General features: G+C 40.3%; 1 long non-coding RNA gene across 1 annotated transcript; it reads right to left on the reverse strand.

Annotated features, from left to right (window-relative positions):
• Nucleotides 1–711: 711 nt before the first annotated feature.
• Nucleotides 712–17,719, reverse strand: LOC129113044 (uncharacterized). The gene is made up of 3 exons (XR_008532386.1): nucleotides 17,626–17,719; nucleotides 16,894–16,964; nucleotides 712–831 (listed from the first exon to the last, which is right to left on the reverse strand). It is a non-coding gene; the product is annotated as an uncharacterized LOC129113044 (long non-coding RNA).
• Nucleotides 17,720–18,099: the final 380 nt, after the last annotated feature.

An 18,099-nucleotide genomic window follows, 5' to 3' on the forward strand; every position in this document is an offset into this window, starting at 1 on the left:
ATTTCTGTCTGTAACAGAACCAGCTAACACAAACAGCTGACAACAACTAGCCATTCATAGGGTCACATGGGTCATATTAGAGGGCAATGACAAATTACTTATTCTGTGGATTATATTGGAGGAGAGCCAAAACACTGAGCAAAAATAAATCTATCAAACTTGTCGATAGGCCATTAAAAGAGGGATTCAAACACACTTTTATCATTAGTTATGTAGAAAATAAACAAATTCCTGGTACTAAATCCACTCATGTAGTTAAACTATTTATTTTTTAGTTTTGATTATTAAGTTATTTGTGACTGGTAGTGGGAGAGCAACCACTTCATTTCCTCAATGACATGTGGAAGAACACTGTAGCGTTCCTCATTAGAGTGTTGCGCACATGCAAAGCAGAACATCTGCAAACCCTAAGCAGCTCGGCCGGCTCAGTGTGGCAGGTGTGTATGAAAATGCACATATAAAACACAGAGGGAGATTTAAGTCATACTGAAGTCCTCAGGATCAAGCCCCGTCTGTGCCTCCCACCCACCATCACACACACACACACACACACACACACACACACACACACACACACACACACACACACACACACACACACACACACACACACACACACACACACACACACACACACACACACACACACACACACACACACACACACACACACACACCTCTGTGGATGCCACCTTTCCAGGCCGTTCTCCATCTGCTTGGTCTTCACCGTGGCTGCAGCAGCATATGTCAGTGTTTGGATTGGAGAGCTGAGCTGAGCTCTCTGGGTCAGCCTTTCATCTCGTCCTTTGATGGGTCTTGCTGGCTCTGCAGCTGTGGATGAGAAGATGCAGACACACACTTAATGCATATGGCATCTTTGAGAGGTATCTTGAAAACGAATGGCCAGATTTCTATGAAAGTTCCCTTGGATATTCAAGGTCCCCTGAGAATAAATCCTATTGATTTTAGTTACCATATGTGTATTTTATGTCTTATATTTATTTCCACACACCATCAGCCTAATGAACAGTTAACATCAGTCACATCTCTGTGCAATAACCTTTTAACGATAAGCATCCAGTGTACATACAAATCATAAATTGTATACTTAAGTTTAAAAACCCTCTTTTTTTACATGTACACATCATTATTGTAAAATATAAATCTAGGCACGTTGTATATGCTGTACTGTCATATCTACCTACTTCATGTTTATAAACAACCAGTTACATTACTCAATACATATTTTTTTCTACCACCCTTTGCATTATTTTTTGGTTTACAACTTTCATTCATTTTTTATGTTTACCGTTTTATATATACTTAATTTGGTCCATGGTAGTAAAATGTAAATTCTTTACCTTTGTCCAGCTTTTTTATTCTTGTTTTTAGCTGTGTGTCTATTTCTGTAGAAGTACAGTGAGAGCTATGAAAAACTGGAGTCAAAGTCCTTCTATGTATGTACACACACTAGGCTAATATAAGTTAACTTGATATAAATGAACACACAATTCTAAAGCTCAACAAGCACATTTACATGTCAGAGGAACATTGCCTTGCCTGAGCGACATATCGTTGCTACACACAGCTCCATAATAACAAAATCTGTTCTAAGCTCTGCTGTCACAGCATTTTAAACAGGACAAGTATGCAAATAGATGTTTGTAAAAGGTCACATTTGTAAAGTTACAGTGTTCCCCCAACCGTTTTGTTATTCCTCATCAGAACTACAGGCCTTGAGGTATGAAAATATGAACAAAATAAGTGTGGATGAAGAGAATCAAAGAAAGATGGTGCCACGGCATCTGTGTCAAAATAGCAATTACACGCTGGCCTGATTCATAACGATAAACGCAGCGCAAGGTTACCGAGACAGTGAACGCTGTCTGATTGCGCCAAGGTCCCTGAATTCAATTAGCCACACACACACACACACACACACACACACACACACACACACACTCATGCACGCACGCACGCACACACGCACACTCTCAGGTTGCTGGCAGCTAAATCAGGTGTGGAAACCTTGCCATCGCTGATTTATCTGGAAAAACACAGTTACAGTGAGAGTGTGTATGTATGTGTGTGTGCATGGCACATACAGTAGGTCTGTCAGTATGTCTCCAAAGCTACTCGAACCTGCTCACTCAAACCTGATCTGGACTGACAGTCAAGTATCATGCTGTGGGGACCAGTCTCAGATCCATCTCAGACTACCCTGTCTTTACCAACAGCTGCATTCCAGTCAAATGGGTTGTAGTTTAAATCCAGACAGACAGGGAAAAACTGCAAACAAACAGCTACAAAGTGTTTTTCAGCAAGGCACTTAGGTTAAATCCCAGAGTCTTCTTTCGTAAGGAAACCCATTTCAAAAGTGTTTCCTTTGAGTCCATGAGGACCTGGCAATGTGCACGAGGACTCTCTTACAGACATTTCGAGCCCTTTATGCTTTAATCCTGTAGACCTTGCTTGAGGGAATAACCCCTGATTGATACAGTAATGCTAATAATGGTAATCACATGTGAAACCTTGAAATGTCTTCTAGTGATCAATGGCAGCATCTTAAGGTGCAGCAATGGGTATAACAAGCGTACAGTTTGGTGGAACAAGGATTAAGTCTTTTATCTTTGCTGATGACGTACCTGCTGGATTTGTCACACATGAAGGAGGAGTGCAGCGGAGTGGGAGGTTGTTGTGATGAAGGTCAGGTTAGATATCATTTTAAGACTCTTCTGAGAATGTCAGACGAGACAGCAGCAACATGCTTCTTGACGTATATTACAGTCAAGAAGTATTCATAGGTATGATACTAGACTAGACTAGACTCAAAGCGTGATGGAGTACTGCAGTAATGAGTCCTAAAACCCTAAAACGAGTCAGCATTTTTGAACTTCCATTTAATGGGTTTTCTGATTGGGTTTTTGGTTAGATGCCTGAACTACGGTCTGCGGTTAACACAAGCTTAAGAGATGTCAACATTAGTTCTAAGACATAAACCACGTCAGTAAATACCCCTCCTGTGAATTTTAAAGCTTTTACTTGTCTTAAAAAGGTGGTTGCTAACAAGTGGCTAAATGAGACTACAAATGTCATCACACACACACACACACAGACTAGTTCGCCTTTACAGCCTCATTGTGCATCAAACGACCACGGTGTAGTTGGTTTATAGCCTCATGTTAGCTTTTTTCTTCTGGTGATTTCATTCTAGCTTCAAAAATCATTAGTGAAGATCATCATGCTGAACAAAACTTGTAGGGTTAGGTATGCTTAACTTGTGTTTGCCCCATAGTTTACTTATATACTGCAATAATCCAGAATCCAATGAAAAAATACCATTAACTTTATGTCTGGGGAGCCAGTGCGATGCTTACTTCCATGGTTGGCCTACACAAATACTTCAACCCTGCACCGCTCTATATGCTACTGTGCAAACATGAAACAGTGCACTGAAGACCAGGCATGTTCAATAATCCTGTGTGCTTTATTCTTGTGATCTCGACTATCAGGGCAGAGAATATACAATATATAGCATCCAAGTCACAGCTGCAAACCTAACCTAACCAACCAAAGATGATTCAGTTAAAAACACTCCCATTCGCTGGCCTGACAGGAAGAGTCTTTGCTGCAGGTCAAAGACAAGGACCAAGATACAGAAGTGGTTCGAAAAGTAAAGTCTATTTATAATCTCTCTATAATCCATGACTGAAGGCAGACTGTGATCCACTGTCTTCCCTAGAGGAGATACCGTCATACTGGGTCTATCAGCTCGGTGCCATGTTAAAAAGCACTATCTGATTTACTACTGCGGCTAATTGCTCCACTGTGCTAATTAAATCAAGGAGCCACCTGGTGTGTGTCGTGCAGTGTGCGCCCTAACAGAGATGAAAACTTCCCAATCCCTTTTATGCAGACATTCCAGAGGATATATAACATTTTTCTAATTCTCTCCACATGCAAAAGCACGCTGCCTCTTGTCTCATTTAAAAGCAACCGATAACATAAGAACCTCGGCTGCCTGGGTGTCCTGAGCGCTCTGCAATCAGGACCATTTGAAAATGTCAGGCTCCCTTGTTAGCAATTCAAAGAGCCAAAGAGGCAATTACGCCATTTTCATGTATCCACAGAGGCCCCGCTGCCTCCGACACAACTCTGACACCGTGCCCCCGACAGGAACATTACATTCCTCAGCTGCTATGAAAAACTAACCGAGCCATATTAATACCCCCCTCACCAGCCTCCAGTCCCACCGCCTCCCTCTCCCATCTCTCTCAATCACCCTTATCTCTCTCTCTCTCTCCAGCCCTCACCTCCTCTTTCATTTCCGAGACAGTCTATCATTTGGGAGACACGGCGGCGTGATTGTGGCTTCCGCTGGAGGGGGAGAGCCGAATGCTATCATCACTCCCAGGGCCATAATCAATAGTGTCAGTAATGGCGATGGCGGGAGGAGAACAGTGGATTGCTGCGGGGTCCTCAGAGATCATATTGGAGGGCTTTGTCTTTTCTCTGGCTCTCCCCACAGTCCTGTTAAATTATTCTGCAGGCATTCCTGATGTCGGTCTCACTCCACTGAGGGCTGCAGGAGGGGAAACACTATTTTGTCAGAGAGAGTCTGGAGATCATGTCGCCTGTTGAAAGGCTTCCAAAGATATAGTTTAAGCAAAGGTGCGCGACTATATCAAAATATTTAAATTTATTCCATAACTAGTTTCAGCCATGCTATGGCTGTATTCGAAACCGCATACTATACTAGCAGCACATACTGATATGGCCAAAATGTAGCATGGAGTACCAGTAGGCAAACAAATGAAAATCTACAGCATGCCATAAATACCCTTTTGTCGAAATCTCCAGTATGTATTAGACCAGTCTACCTCACCTACCGTATCCCAAAGCAAAGCTCTGGAACGGCACAGTCTATGATCACAACAACAGTGGCCATGAAGTATCTTATAGGCCTAAAATATAGAAATGTTGGTCATAAACAAAAAAATGAAAAGCTCAATAAGTTGTATTTTTGCAAAATATTGCAATATTGGTACGAGTTTGTTTGTCCAGTGCTTTAAAAGGGAACAGTTTCATACGGCATACTACTGATGAACACAGTATGCAGCATGGACTGCATACTGCGTATGCTAGTAATATTTAGTAGGCGGTTTAGAAAACAGCCTATGTGTTTGGTCAGAGATGCATTGCCAATATTTCCCAGTTTCCCAATAATCTGCAAAATGTATCTTTCTATTAACATTCACCAATTGATGTCACTCTCTTATTTTACTGGCAATATGATCATTTTAGTTCAGCCTGCAGTATTCATCTGTACGCAATGAGTTATAATGGCTCCTATAATCACATAAAGATGCACTTGCCGGTGTTATTACCACATTTCTTAAAGGCTAGAATATTATGTTTCACTTGCAGGACAGATCCTCAGTAACGTTTTCATGGGGAAAGGATTTATAGCAGGCCGTATGTCTCGCCAACATTTTGTGCTGCAGAGGAAGTAAATCACACAAGAAAGACACAGCAGTGGGCTAAGCTCACACTTTGAAAATCATTCCAGGTGGTAAATCAGACGAGCCATAATAATGATCCATGCTTGACTTTGAACCTCAGTTTCATTGCTGGTACACTATTACCACAGAAAAAGGTGACTTCACAGCTGTGTCTGTTCAATGTTCAGCGTTTGTGTGTTTTAGCTGACCTCTGATGTCATGTCCAGTGCAGAACAACCTGAAGCAGCAACCCTGCCTTCAGCATCAGGCTGTACAACACAGAACTGAATGGAACAAAAGATAGATAGCTGGTATTCTTAAGGTTTGTTGTTGGATTTTCTCCTTTGAGTGTGTTTGTGTTGTATTTTGTTTTATTACTTTTTTTATGTATGCATGGTTGTATGTAAGTGTATAGTTTTATTTGTATATGTCTATATACAAGTATAAATGTATTAGTTATGTGATTTTTTTATTTATTTTGCTGCATAATCAAGTATGGATTTCAATTCTGTATTATTAATGTAAATTCTTCTATCTAGTTGTGAACTGTGAGCATAATTGCAAACAAACTCAAAGTAATAATCAGAACAAAACACATTTTTGGTCTGCAATTTTTCAGCAACAGCCACTCAATGTAACACTCTGTAATTACCTCTTTACATAGAGGCTTTCATATTTAGTGGCAGGGTCCATCAAATCCTGCGCAGGATTTAAATTTCCTTTACACGCATGAGTGATTCACAAGGTACGTCGCATCATATAATCCAGCTAGTATCTCATTGATATCAGTCTCACTGTTTACTCTCCTACAGCCATATCGCTGCTGTATTAAGTTACTAATGCAAGCCGAACATTTCCTACTCCAGCTTCATATAAATAAAATTCAATCGACGAAATACAGGGAGGCTTTTAACGTCTTACGAAAAGCAAAGTATTTGTTACAAAGGTTAGCGCTGACAATAATTGTAATCAAATATTGCAGGGAATAGTGGAACAGCCAGGAGCAGCCACAGTGGGCTGTTAGATGCATAGCTGCAGGTGACAGGCTGCAAACCTTGAACTTCTCTGTGAGGTAACCAAATCCTTTAACTAAGCCCGGCTAATGTGTGAAAAACTACTCAGGCCCTGTGCAGCATGAAATACAATCGGGATCAATCATGACATGATTGAAAGGCAGGGTTCAAGACTGCAGCCAAGTTACAATTTCAGGTGCTTACATTCATGTGAGTGCATCATGATCATTATGGAGCTGAGACATCCGCTACAGTCTATTCCATCCCCTCCTCCAAAGTCTCCAAAGTTAACTTGACGAGCAAGCGAGTATTTAGCAGTTGCATTTCTGCTTCGCATGCATAAATGCCGACCTGTGAGTAAGAGGCTCTGACCAGCACATACCTGCTAACGAGACTGCATTTGTGCATGCCGAGCAGAAATGCTTTTTTGCGAGACAGACTGGGACAGTGCCACTGATTACTACCAGTAGTGGAAGAATACCACAATTTTAAAAAAACCAAGTAAAAGTATAAGTACTCACCATGCAACCAAATGTTATACTTTTGAGTGGTTTCATTTACTGTATAAAATTCCATTGTATTTTAATTACTCATTATAAAAAAAAGAAGTGAAGTAAAAAGTACAATATTTCCTTCAAAAGTAGCATCAAAATTGTACTCCATTACATACTTGAGAGTAAATGTAACAATTTTTCCCATCTCTGATAAAGACCATGCTATACAAACAAAAAGGGTGTGACCGCCCCAGTACTACCAGTGGATAAATTAGTCTGGAGCCCCGCAAAGGCAGATTATTTACTTTTTACACCAGTAACCACGTGGGTCACAAAATCAACAAGGACTGAAATCTTAAGAATTATAACTTTAACCTGACCTTGTGACAGATTCTTATATATCCTTACTATGATATAAAGTCATTGTGTTTTTAATGAGTAAAAGCAAATAAAGTCTCTGGCACATGAGTCCTCTGAGTTATGTATTCCAGCACCGTGATGTGTCATTGTTCAGGCCAGCACTGTATGAGCCATAAAACTCCAGGCAAAGTGCTGCTGTCTTGTCCCCCTGGCAGTGTTGAGAGGTGTGGAAGAGCTATTTGTTCTCACAGGGGAAGCCAAAGAGAAAATAGGGCATCGCTGTCAAGGCATGGGAGCAGGCACAGAGGATCTGCGTAAGATTAGGCAAGCAGGCCTCAAGCTGCATGACTGGACCAGCTAAACATCTCAAACTTCACTTAAAAATGTGCTCAAATGACCTTGTAATGCTAACAGATGGCACCTTTTTGCTGTGCTTTCATTACGTCTCAATTCAAATGTCCCCAGATGGAGCTTTTCAGCTCTGTGTTTGATTCATTACCTCCAAGTGCTCTTACAAGACGACATTAGCACAGTCGTCTGGTAATGTGACTCGTGACAGCAGCGTACAGCCGTTGTTCTGCGGTGTCAAGGGGTTTCTGATCCCTTCATTTGTAGCTGCAGAGCACAGAAGCAGGCATGTGATTATTAAGCTGTGGAGCAGAATGGCTTCACCTCACAACAGGAAGCATTGTTTTTTGTTTTGTTTTTAAGCCAAAGAAAAAGGCATTTTGCCATCCTGTTGGAGGACAAGGAGAGAAGCTGGTGGAACGGGGCGGAGGGAGCAGAAAAGATACAATTTCACAGCTGAGCACGCCCGCTTGGTTCTCCGGCATGAGCAGGAAAGGATTTCACACCTGAGGTAATAAGAGAGCAGAGGTAGAAGATGGGATCAAATTTTTACACTGCTACCCGTCTGTTTCTCTTCATCAGAGAAGACGAGGTTGCCCTTTACAAGGTCTTAAAATAGCACACGCTTTAAAAGAGCAACACAGTGTCTTACATTCACTTAACTCCACTTGACATTACTCGGCACAAGAGGTAGATTTACAAGTATTTTTGTGTCCTTCTAATGACTGAATTGAATATCTGTTTTACAGATTTCAGGATGTTTAATAACCAGTGAAGCCTGGAGCTCATTGGTTTCATCTGTCTTTTTGTTGCATAGATAAACTGATCAGCAGTGATATTGTTCTCAAAATGACTTGTGGCTGCATTGCATGGTCTACTGAGGCTATTGTTAGTGGATAATTTAAATCTCTGCCTCTTCCACAATGGGGTTCTCCCTGTACTATAGTTGATGTCAAACATAGGGCTGCATCTAACGATATTTTTTGAATCAATTCTTTTAGTGATAGATCTTTTGATGATCGATTAATTAAGCGACTAATTTAGTGTTTATTTTAAAGTTATTCTAAATTCTAAAATAAGATAACATTTATGTTACCCAGAATAAATATCCTAAACTTGTCTGATTATTATTTCAATATTTCATTCAATAATTTTCTCTTAAAAACAAACAAATGTAACCAGATAATCTAAAAATCCTATTTGTCAGATGCCTGATCAGAACAATACTGGACCTCTCATTGAAAAGGATTGCTAAACATTTCTTTATTCTCTGTATGTCATAGCAACCCTTTCCCTGACCTGGACAATCAGGATTTTTACTTAAGTACTAACTTAAAATGGTTATGAGATGTATTGATTTCATCACTGGAGTAATATGCACAATGAAACAGTGTGGGGTAAAGAGAATAACTGAAACAAATTATAGATTGTAACAACAGTCAGAGACTGTAACAAAAGTCTGTAATGTTAGCCATAGCCATTTTCTCACTCGACACAGTCGTTAAAGTACAGAAAATAAAACAACAGAATAACAACTTTAGATGACGTATGCCGTTCTGGTGCACTAACACAATTGCATATTGATGGATCGCCCCAGCCCTAGTAAGAGAACCAGAGTCTACAGACAGGTATTACGTTTAGTGTGTTAATCATCTTGGTCTAACCTGTTCACACGCTAACATTTGCTCATTAGGAGTATTAACACAAAGCAGAGCTAAGGCAGATGAGAATATAATTTGGTATTGGGACATAAATCCAAATATTTGGCAAATTAAACATTGACTTGATCACGCTGGATAAAAAGTTCAGTAATCACTAAACTGATTACAATTCCTCCTGAGGGGAACATGAATGCTTGACCAAATAAATCATGGCAATCCATCCAATAGTTGAAATTCACTCAACATCCATTCTCACCAACAATAATGCTCGTATGACCATTTTCATATTCTCCATTCATCCTTCAATGCAGCTCCCTCTCATCGTTATGCAGATGAAGCTCATTAGGTGTCAGTCAGTCAGGAGGCTAAACACAGTCCTCAGCTGAGGAATCAATCAACAATCTCTACGGGCCCACCGGCAAAGCAACACGCACACAAACACACACAGCTTATAGCTGCAGCGGAGGATAATCAAAACCATAATTGCTTTTTAAATCACAACGTTAATGACAAGATCTCTGGATTGTAATGCATTGTAATCACGCCATTACTATGGATATGACTGCAGCATTGGGAGCCATCTGTTTGGCTGAGGCAGAGCTGGACGCTTTCCAACAGACACACTCATTTCAAGGACTGTATTTTGGCCAGCGATCACAGGCAACATAATCAATGTGAATGCCGCCACCAGTGCGAGGAAACGAGGGACCTAAATTGATCCATCAATCACCTATTCAGACAATGTTTATTCAGCTTTGCCTCACTTCGCAGTTATTCACACTCGCAGTTGAAAGCTCCAAAAAGAAAAAAGAAGATGGCAGGAACTAGAGAGCATTAGCATGGCACAAAAACAGGCGCTCTTTACACAGGGCTTAGTGTTCACTTTTGGTGGGTAGGTGATTGCCTTGGGTTACCTCTGGGTGGAATCAATTATACAAGCTTTTTAAAAGGGCCCTCTTTGGTCTTCGCAGGAATGTGCGAAGCGAGCAAGCTCCCGAGGTATCTAGCATTATTCCTTTTTATGTTCTTACATCAAACTTTCTCTTTCTTCTCAAACTTTTCCATACTTACTGCCAGAGTGAAAATGTGGGGCATTTTAGATGTTATTGCAAAACTTCAATTGCCCTCCTCCCTCCCTTTCCTTCCTCCCCCGTATGACTAATGTATTTCCAGTACAAAAGCATATGTTGCTTTAAAAGAAGCTCTGCAGCAACTCATGCCTGCTGTCGCTGTGTTTGTGGTCGCTGGGGGGGTGGGGGTGGGACAAAAATACTTATTTTGCCTTGGGGTATTTCTGACAGCTTCACTTTGTGTTTGAGCATTAAATGGACTGAGCGAGCCAAATCATTGCTTTGTTGTGACATGGGTCTCTCTGCGGAGGCCAGCGGCTGGAGGCCCAGGCATATGGGTTATTAGGGGCATCCCAAGGGGAAGAGAAAAAGTGGAGCCACATTTAAAAGAGTGGGGATGCTGGAGAGAGAAAAAACATTTGCAATTCAAATATAGGGCTCTGCAGTTTAATCAAAATAAGAAAAGGAGCATGCTCTCAAAGAAGTCAACATATCAACAAGGACATTTTGCCAGACAGAGATGCTTCATTGCCTCATTTATTTTACTGAATGTGTACTCTGTTTCATTAATTCCAGAGATATAAATAGTCCAAGAGTCTAGACAGGGAACACTGTGGGATGTCAATGTAACTGCTCCCTTGATGATGAATGCCAAACAGACTTTAGGGTGACTTAAAACACATTTTCCTGGTTCAGTCTTGTTAGTTATACATTGAAGAAAAGCTAATTTTATGATAAAAGCAGAAGAAATAGGGGCCCTTAACTTATTGCATACAGCCCTTACAGTTTATGCCTTCCCTGCACCCAATTTGCTATAGTTTCCTGGAGTTACAAAACTCTTGAAAGAGAACATTTTGTTACATCTTCCTGCTGTAGCTTGTAGCACATGAGTATGCAAACCACATTCTACTGTCTGTCTGTTACATCTCCTGCCAGGCACTTTAATTTTGGGCCTTTTTACCTGCTGAAACATGGGAGCTTTGGGTCTCTTTTAGTCTGCCGTTAATTGGCAAGCCTGCCTACACTCCCTTAGAGCATAAGACAGTCTGCAGGGGGGAGGGCAACCAATGCACCGCATCTCATCTCTCTGCAGATTTCTTCATCTCTTGTAATTAATTGCATCTTTAAAAGAACAAAATGTAAATACGCCGCTGACATGCTGCCAATTAATTTTAAATCACCATCTTCCTGACGTTTTCTGCTCAACCGAGGGGAAAATCAAAAGTTTTAGAGGGTGTTACGAAAGCTTTAATAGTGTCCCTTTGTTCCTAGTGACACATTGTGAAAAATGCATCCGGCCTGACAAAGTGCTCCTGCTCCGTGTAATCAATTCTGTCAGCTTCTACCAGCCGAAGAAGACAGGGCGGAGGGAAGATCTGAGAGAAACCACCGTCTCACTTGTCTCCCCTTGTTCTTTGATCAGGCAAAACAAGTTTCTTTTCACATCGAAAGAAATGTAGATGAAGAGAAAACCAGCTTATCTGGGCAGGACAAATATTCATTCACTTGGTTATGTTGTTGGTAATTAAACAGTCAGTAATAATCGACCTCTAGTCTGTGATCACTGTAAGATCAGCAAGCATTCCAACCAAACCAACTACCTGTTAATGTTTTTAATGCCTTAAAGCATTGAAACATAATGAGGATAATGGTGTATTTACCTTTAACTATACTTTTGTATCCAGCATACATCTTCACACAGGCACATACACACTTCACAGTGTTGTAAGTCCAGCAGACAACTTTTCCTACTGTCTCGGCATTTGTTCAACAGACATATCCATATGTTCACCAATATTTTTGATTTGTTTGACCTGGATTGTCTCTAGAAATGTAAATCTTTTTTCGAGAGAGAGTCCTGGCCAAAATATCAGCACAATTATTTTAACATCAACCAGAACAGAAACAACTGTCACTGAAGGAAGCGGAGTAAGGATAGTAGCAGGGTTTGAAATACCATTTAATCATAGTCAGCTCTACATTCACCAGTGCTTGTGACTGTCCATGGCTGCCACCTTTCACACATTGTTTGAAAGACTCAAGCAAAAGATATACTTTACAAAAGCACTCCCTTCCATTTTGCTAACCCAGCTCGGCAAATATGACATACTCTTTTGGATCGTACATTGATTTGGGCTCTAATTTGGCTGTAATCCCATGTTTGGAAACTTTTAGTTAAACGTAGTGAAAACAAGAAGAACGATGCTGCAGCAGCTAATGTTTTTTTCTTTTGGTCAGATCCGGCTGTGGCCGTGGCCATGGTGGAAGTGCAGAGAAAGAAGGACAAATACACTGACGATGCAATAAACAAAAAATTGGTGTAAAAAGTTACATCCACCACAGCATGTTCAAGTAGCGCTCAGACAGTTTATCCAGACCTTAAAATTAGCAATGCCCATTTGAGTGGTGCGCAGTGCGCATGGTGCACAGGTGGGAGGTTCCTTCAAATGAAGCAGCGCAAAACCAATTGTGGGTATTGAGGGAGAAAAATGTGTCTTATAAGTGTTAGCAGGCACAGTGGTAAAGCAGTCTTTATTGATCTGCATGATCTATAAAATAAAATATATTCTTACAGTATCTGTTATCATTTTACTAAGGTACTGGGGAGGTTGTGCTCTTGTCGCAACTGCCGTTACTAAGCAACTAAAACCTGTGCGCTGTGATGATAATGGAGTTACTGTAATTTAGCAGTAAGCCTCACTGACTAAACTAAACAAAGTCAAAACCGAGATAAATGGATTTTCACACTGTAAATCTCTCACAGCAAAAAACGCTGCATGTGTCCCAGCCCTAAATTGTACGAAAAGCTTCTCCTTCAGTTCATTACATTCCTGCAGCCAGGCAGAAGGCAATGGGACAGATGTCATATATTCTTCTTGTAATACATCAGAAAGCAAACCCTGCTGTGTCACATTTAAATATATGATGTATCCATTTTCATCTAGTAATATAGTGGATAGGATTGATCTATCATCCATTTTACTAATCAACTGTTAACACCATCTGCCTCTGGTGGCAGATTTGTGTGTTCACATTGTGCTGCTTTGCCCCATCCTGACAAGAACGTGATTTTAAGGAGAGACAATCCTTCACTTGTTGAGCTGTTGTCATCATGCATCACTGTGATTGGTTCAGCTGTTCCACAGCAATGAGACCAGTGATGTGACTGGCTAAAAGCATATTTATTGAATACCCCACCCTCCAATTTTTGTTCACCTTCATAGAGCCCATTTGCACATCTTGCTGCTGCACATGTATGAACTAAAATAGCTCTTGGAGATGTCCACATAATCTAGGTGCCCTAGACCTCTCGTCTAAGCACAATTAAAATAGGGCCCTAAGAATCTACTGTTGCTCTGCCAGGCTGTCCTTAGGCATAGCTCTGCTTTGAGCTAAATGCTTACACACTCACAATAATAAGGATTACATGGTGATATCAAGCAGGTATAATGTTAGCCATGTTCACTATCTTATTTTAGCATGTTTGCATGTTTACTATGCTGATCAGAACTAATCACAAAAGCACAATCAAGAATTTTCAGTTTGAAAAAGACACGGATGAGCCATCTGGTGGTTTTCTCTCAATATCATAAAAATACTCCCTTCCAAATTCAAAGAGCAGGCTTTAAAAAGTCAAATACCCAAAGAGCAATAGAGAAAGAAACATTGTCCTTGTGGAAGGCTTAGCAGTAGTCACAGCAGTATGTGGGTGTTTTACCGCATTATACCTGAAGAGCGTCTGAGGCCAACAGGGATAGAATGCTTTGCTAACCTCAATGACTCTTGTAACAAGCTGAAGTGGGATTTTCTGCTGCCTCTCAAGAGCCGGTCTTTTATTACTAGCAAGTAAACAGAAGCAAATAGACCTTGCGTGTGATGTGAATTAAAAAAGATGGAGGTGGTGTATACATAGCTAAGTGCATTAAGAACACAATTTAAGTGCTTCCCTCTGGTGCTCATGGAGAGATTTCTAAAAGAGGTAGAAGCATTGTTGAGAAACAGTTTCTTTTTTCAATAAGGTTAGTGTTAACACTTCCTTGGCTTAAGTGCAAGGCCTGGGAAAGCAAAAGACTGCCCCACAAGAGATTCAGCTCAAAGTCAACAGACTCTCACTGAATTCCAATTACCACCATGTGTCAACATCTGATTAGCTCTGTGATAACCAAATAACACAATTCAATTTTTATAATGAACAACAACAAATATTAAGTCACCCTTTAATCATAACAGACATGTTTTATATGCCTGTAGAATATTTTAGAGCATTATCAGTACAAGTTATTTGTCCTTTACACTTCCTCCAAAGAGATGCATCTAAGATTGGGACTCTAATCAGACTGTGTGATGTTGTAAACAAAATAGCTGTTGCCAGTGATCTGACACGATATATAGTTTTAATATTACTATCAGGGAATGATGAGCCTCCTCATTAGCTGTGATCCTCTTAGCTTCTTGTTTAAATAAATATTCAACGAATCCTCTGTCAACATGAACTCGCAGCTATTTCCTGATTAGTGTGTCATGTGTCTGACTGGATGTCAGGCTTTTGTGTAAAACTTGCAGGATACTCTGGGTCTATAGATGGATCTGCTGCTTACATTGTATGGATGAATGGAGCAGCAATGTTCTGTCTCACTTTCACAGCTTAATCAGCTTAGTCTCTTTGATATGTTGGAATGCAATCAACTCGATAATGGACTGCAGCATGAGAGCTTGTGTCTAATTACAAAATTGATGTCATCAGCAGGTCTTTCCAAGGTAGCTTACAATTGTCGCCATCACACAACAAGCTAATCATGTTTTGTTAACTGGACAACCCTGAACTCTCCCTCGGCCTGTCTTCATACTGAACAGAGAATAAATACATCTCTCTCACTTACTCCTATCACCTCCTCAATAACCCTTTTCTGCAGTTTGCAAAGGGTTGTATTTTGTGTGCTAGGAGTTGGAAGGCGGCACAGCGGTATTGACAGTGAAAACAAAACTGCTCTGTGATTTCACCCCCCACCTGCTTCAGGCATCTCTCACAGCATTGGGAAACTGCAGCAACACAACAAACTACTGCAGAGTGCTAAATAAATGCCGCCACAACAGAAGACAGAAACGAATAACTTGGCTTTGTGTACATAAAAGATTACAAAACATAGTATATATTACATACTATTTGCATGGTATAATATTACCTCTTTACAATATTGATAAATTGTTCATCTTCCTGTGTCATTTTTTATGTCATTCCTTGGCAATTCTTTCTTATGTACAAGAATTATCTGGTTGCTCATACAGGAGTGAATTACTGTGTATAGAGGAAAGGAACTACTTTAAATGTAAAAATATTTTTTCTCCCAACATCTTACTATTCATTACCGCTGTAAATCAAAGGCCATCTTATACTGTAACTTCTATAACCATGATAGTTTTATAATTCACGTGTGCAAAACTTGAAAACTATGCTCAGGTTCTTTACTGCTGACTCTTTAAGGTTTATTTAATTAATGGGTTTAGTCTGACAGGATGGATCTGTTGTTTAGGTGTGGCAAGACTGCCCTCTGGTGATTTACCTCGATATATCTATTAGGATATGATGGCAGAGGCACAGCTGTGATAATATGGAGTCATATGTCGGGTAATAAGTGCAGTAAGTGAGTGGTATGAAAGAAAAATAGGCAGTCGCTTAAATAAGGCTCTATAACAGTCTGTTTCAGTTCTATCAACCCTCTATATCATTGACCGCAGGTATTGAATGGTAAACTCCAAAAGACAATGGTGGGGAAAATACTTTAGGCCAATCTCACTACCGTATTAGCCACATTTATACGATATAGTCAGTGGTAGTGTTATCGGTGACAGAGCTTTTGCAACAGAAAGCTATGTGCAATAAGATGCTTTTACGATGTGAGCCACAAAGATAAGACCAACAGAGGCTCTGTATTTTAAGATGTTTCATTTGGCACATGCTCTGCTGCAATGATTCTGTTCTGTGTGTTTTTGTGTGGAATATCTACAGACAGTGAAAACAATTCTAGCTCCTTCCAAAGGCTATCCATCGCTCCTAAATATGACAATGAGCCAAACTAGTGAATGCTTGTTACTAGCTGGGCTGTAGGCCATACCAGCTAAATTGAATCCATGTCAAGTCCACAATTGACCGCAGGCAAGCCAGGACAAAGCCAGTAGAAGGATTTTAAAATTGTCCATTCAATATTTTTGTTGTTCAAGAGTTAAGTGTTACTAACCTAAGGTACCATTCATGAAAATCCACTAGAGCAGCATCAGGAAATCCCAAGTAGAGCAGTTTACTCCAAAATATGGAGCAGCCTGTAAATTTGTATTTGATAATGTAGCTCTACTTCCAAACTAATTCTACTGATCCACCAAATTATAATGAGCATTCAGCAAGGACTCCCATCTGACACATCCACAACAGACAAATACAAATGACTTACTTCACTTGGCCAAACTGGTTGCACTTAATGTCACCTTCTGGTCCACCAGTTTCCAAGATGGTTCACCTCCACTGAAATGAACCACATTCACCCATAAGAAAACCATTACAAAGAAATGATCAGAAGAATTTCAGATTCACTTATCAAGGACACACAAGTTTAAAATATACTTCAGAATAATAAAATAATCTCTACAGACCTCATCCTCTCTTTCACACACAGGTGCAAACAATCAGGGCAAAAGCTATCCTTAAGGACACTAAGGTTTCTTCTGGGCTCCGCAACTCTGTATTTAATTGGATCATTCCAGTAGTTTTGGACTGTATTTCAAACCATTACACAACATATAAATAAATAAAGGATGCAGTATTGTATTCCTGCTTGAAGGGGAAAGGTCTTTGAAACAGCTTTTAGAACTCAATGTTAAAAAATAAATTGAGAAAAGAATACGCCTTTGATTTTTTTTTGGTGGCGTGTGTGTATATATATATACAGTGGGTACGGAAAGTATTCAGACCCCTTTAAATTTTTCACTCTTTGTTTCATTGCAGCCATTTGCTAAAATCGAAAAAGTTCATTTTTTTTTCTCATTAATGTACACTCAGCAACCCATCTTGACAGAAAAAAACAGAAATGTAGAAATTTTTGCAAATTTATTAAAAAAGAAAAACTGAAATATCACATGGTCATAAGTATTCAGACCCTTTGCTGTGACACTCATATTTAACTCACATGCTGTCCATTTCTTCTGATCCTCCTTGAGATGGTTCTACTCCTTCATTGGAGTCCAGCTGTGTTTAATTAAACTGATTGGACTTGATTAGGAAAGGCACACACCTGTCTATATAAGACCTTACAGCTCACAGTGCATGTCAGAACAAATGAGAATCATGAGGTTGAAGGAACTGCCCAAGGAGCTCAGAGACACGAGAGACGTAATCGGGTGTCATTACTGCCGACGTGAATAACAATCTTACTGTATTTACGTTTGCCCTTAGCCAGCAGTTTTAAGTGGGTTCTATGTCGCCCGCTCTGGCCCCAGGGATGCAAGTCTCCTCCAGGCACTGGTCTCCTCTCACCTGACACTGGAGCAGTCTCTCTTCCTCGTTAGCCTCGGCAGGTGTGGATGCATTTTCCCTGGCTTTTCATTCATGCCCCCGTTTACAGTTGCTAAAATGTAATGCTTAATCGACTGGTGGTTGCAAA

The sequence above is a fragment of the Anoplopoma fimbria genome, chromosome 24 (genome assembly GCF_027596085.1).
Source record: "Anoplopoma fimbria isolate UVic2021 breed Golden Eagle Sablefish chromosome 24, Afim_UVic_2022, whole genome shotgun sequence".
Lineage (NCBI taxonomy): Eukaryota > Metazoa > Chordata > Actinopteri > Perciformes > Anoplopomatidae > Anoplopoma > Anoplopoma fimbria.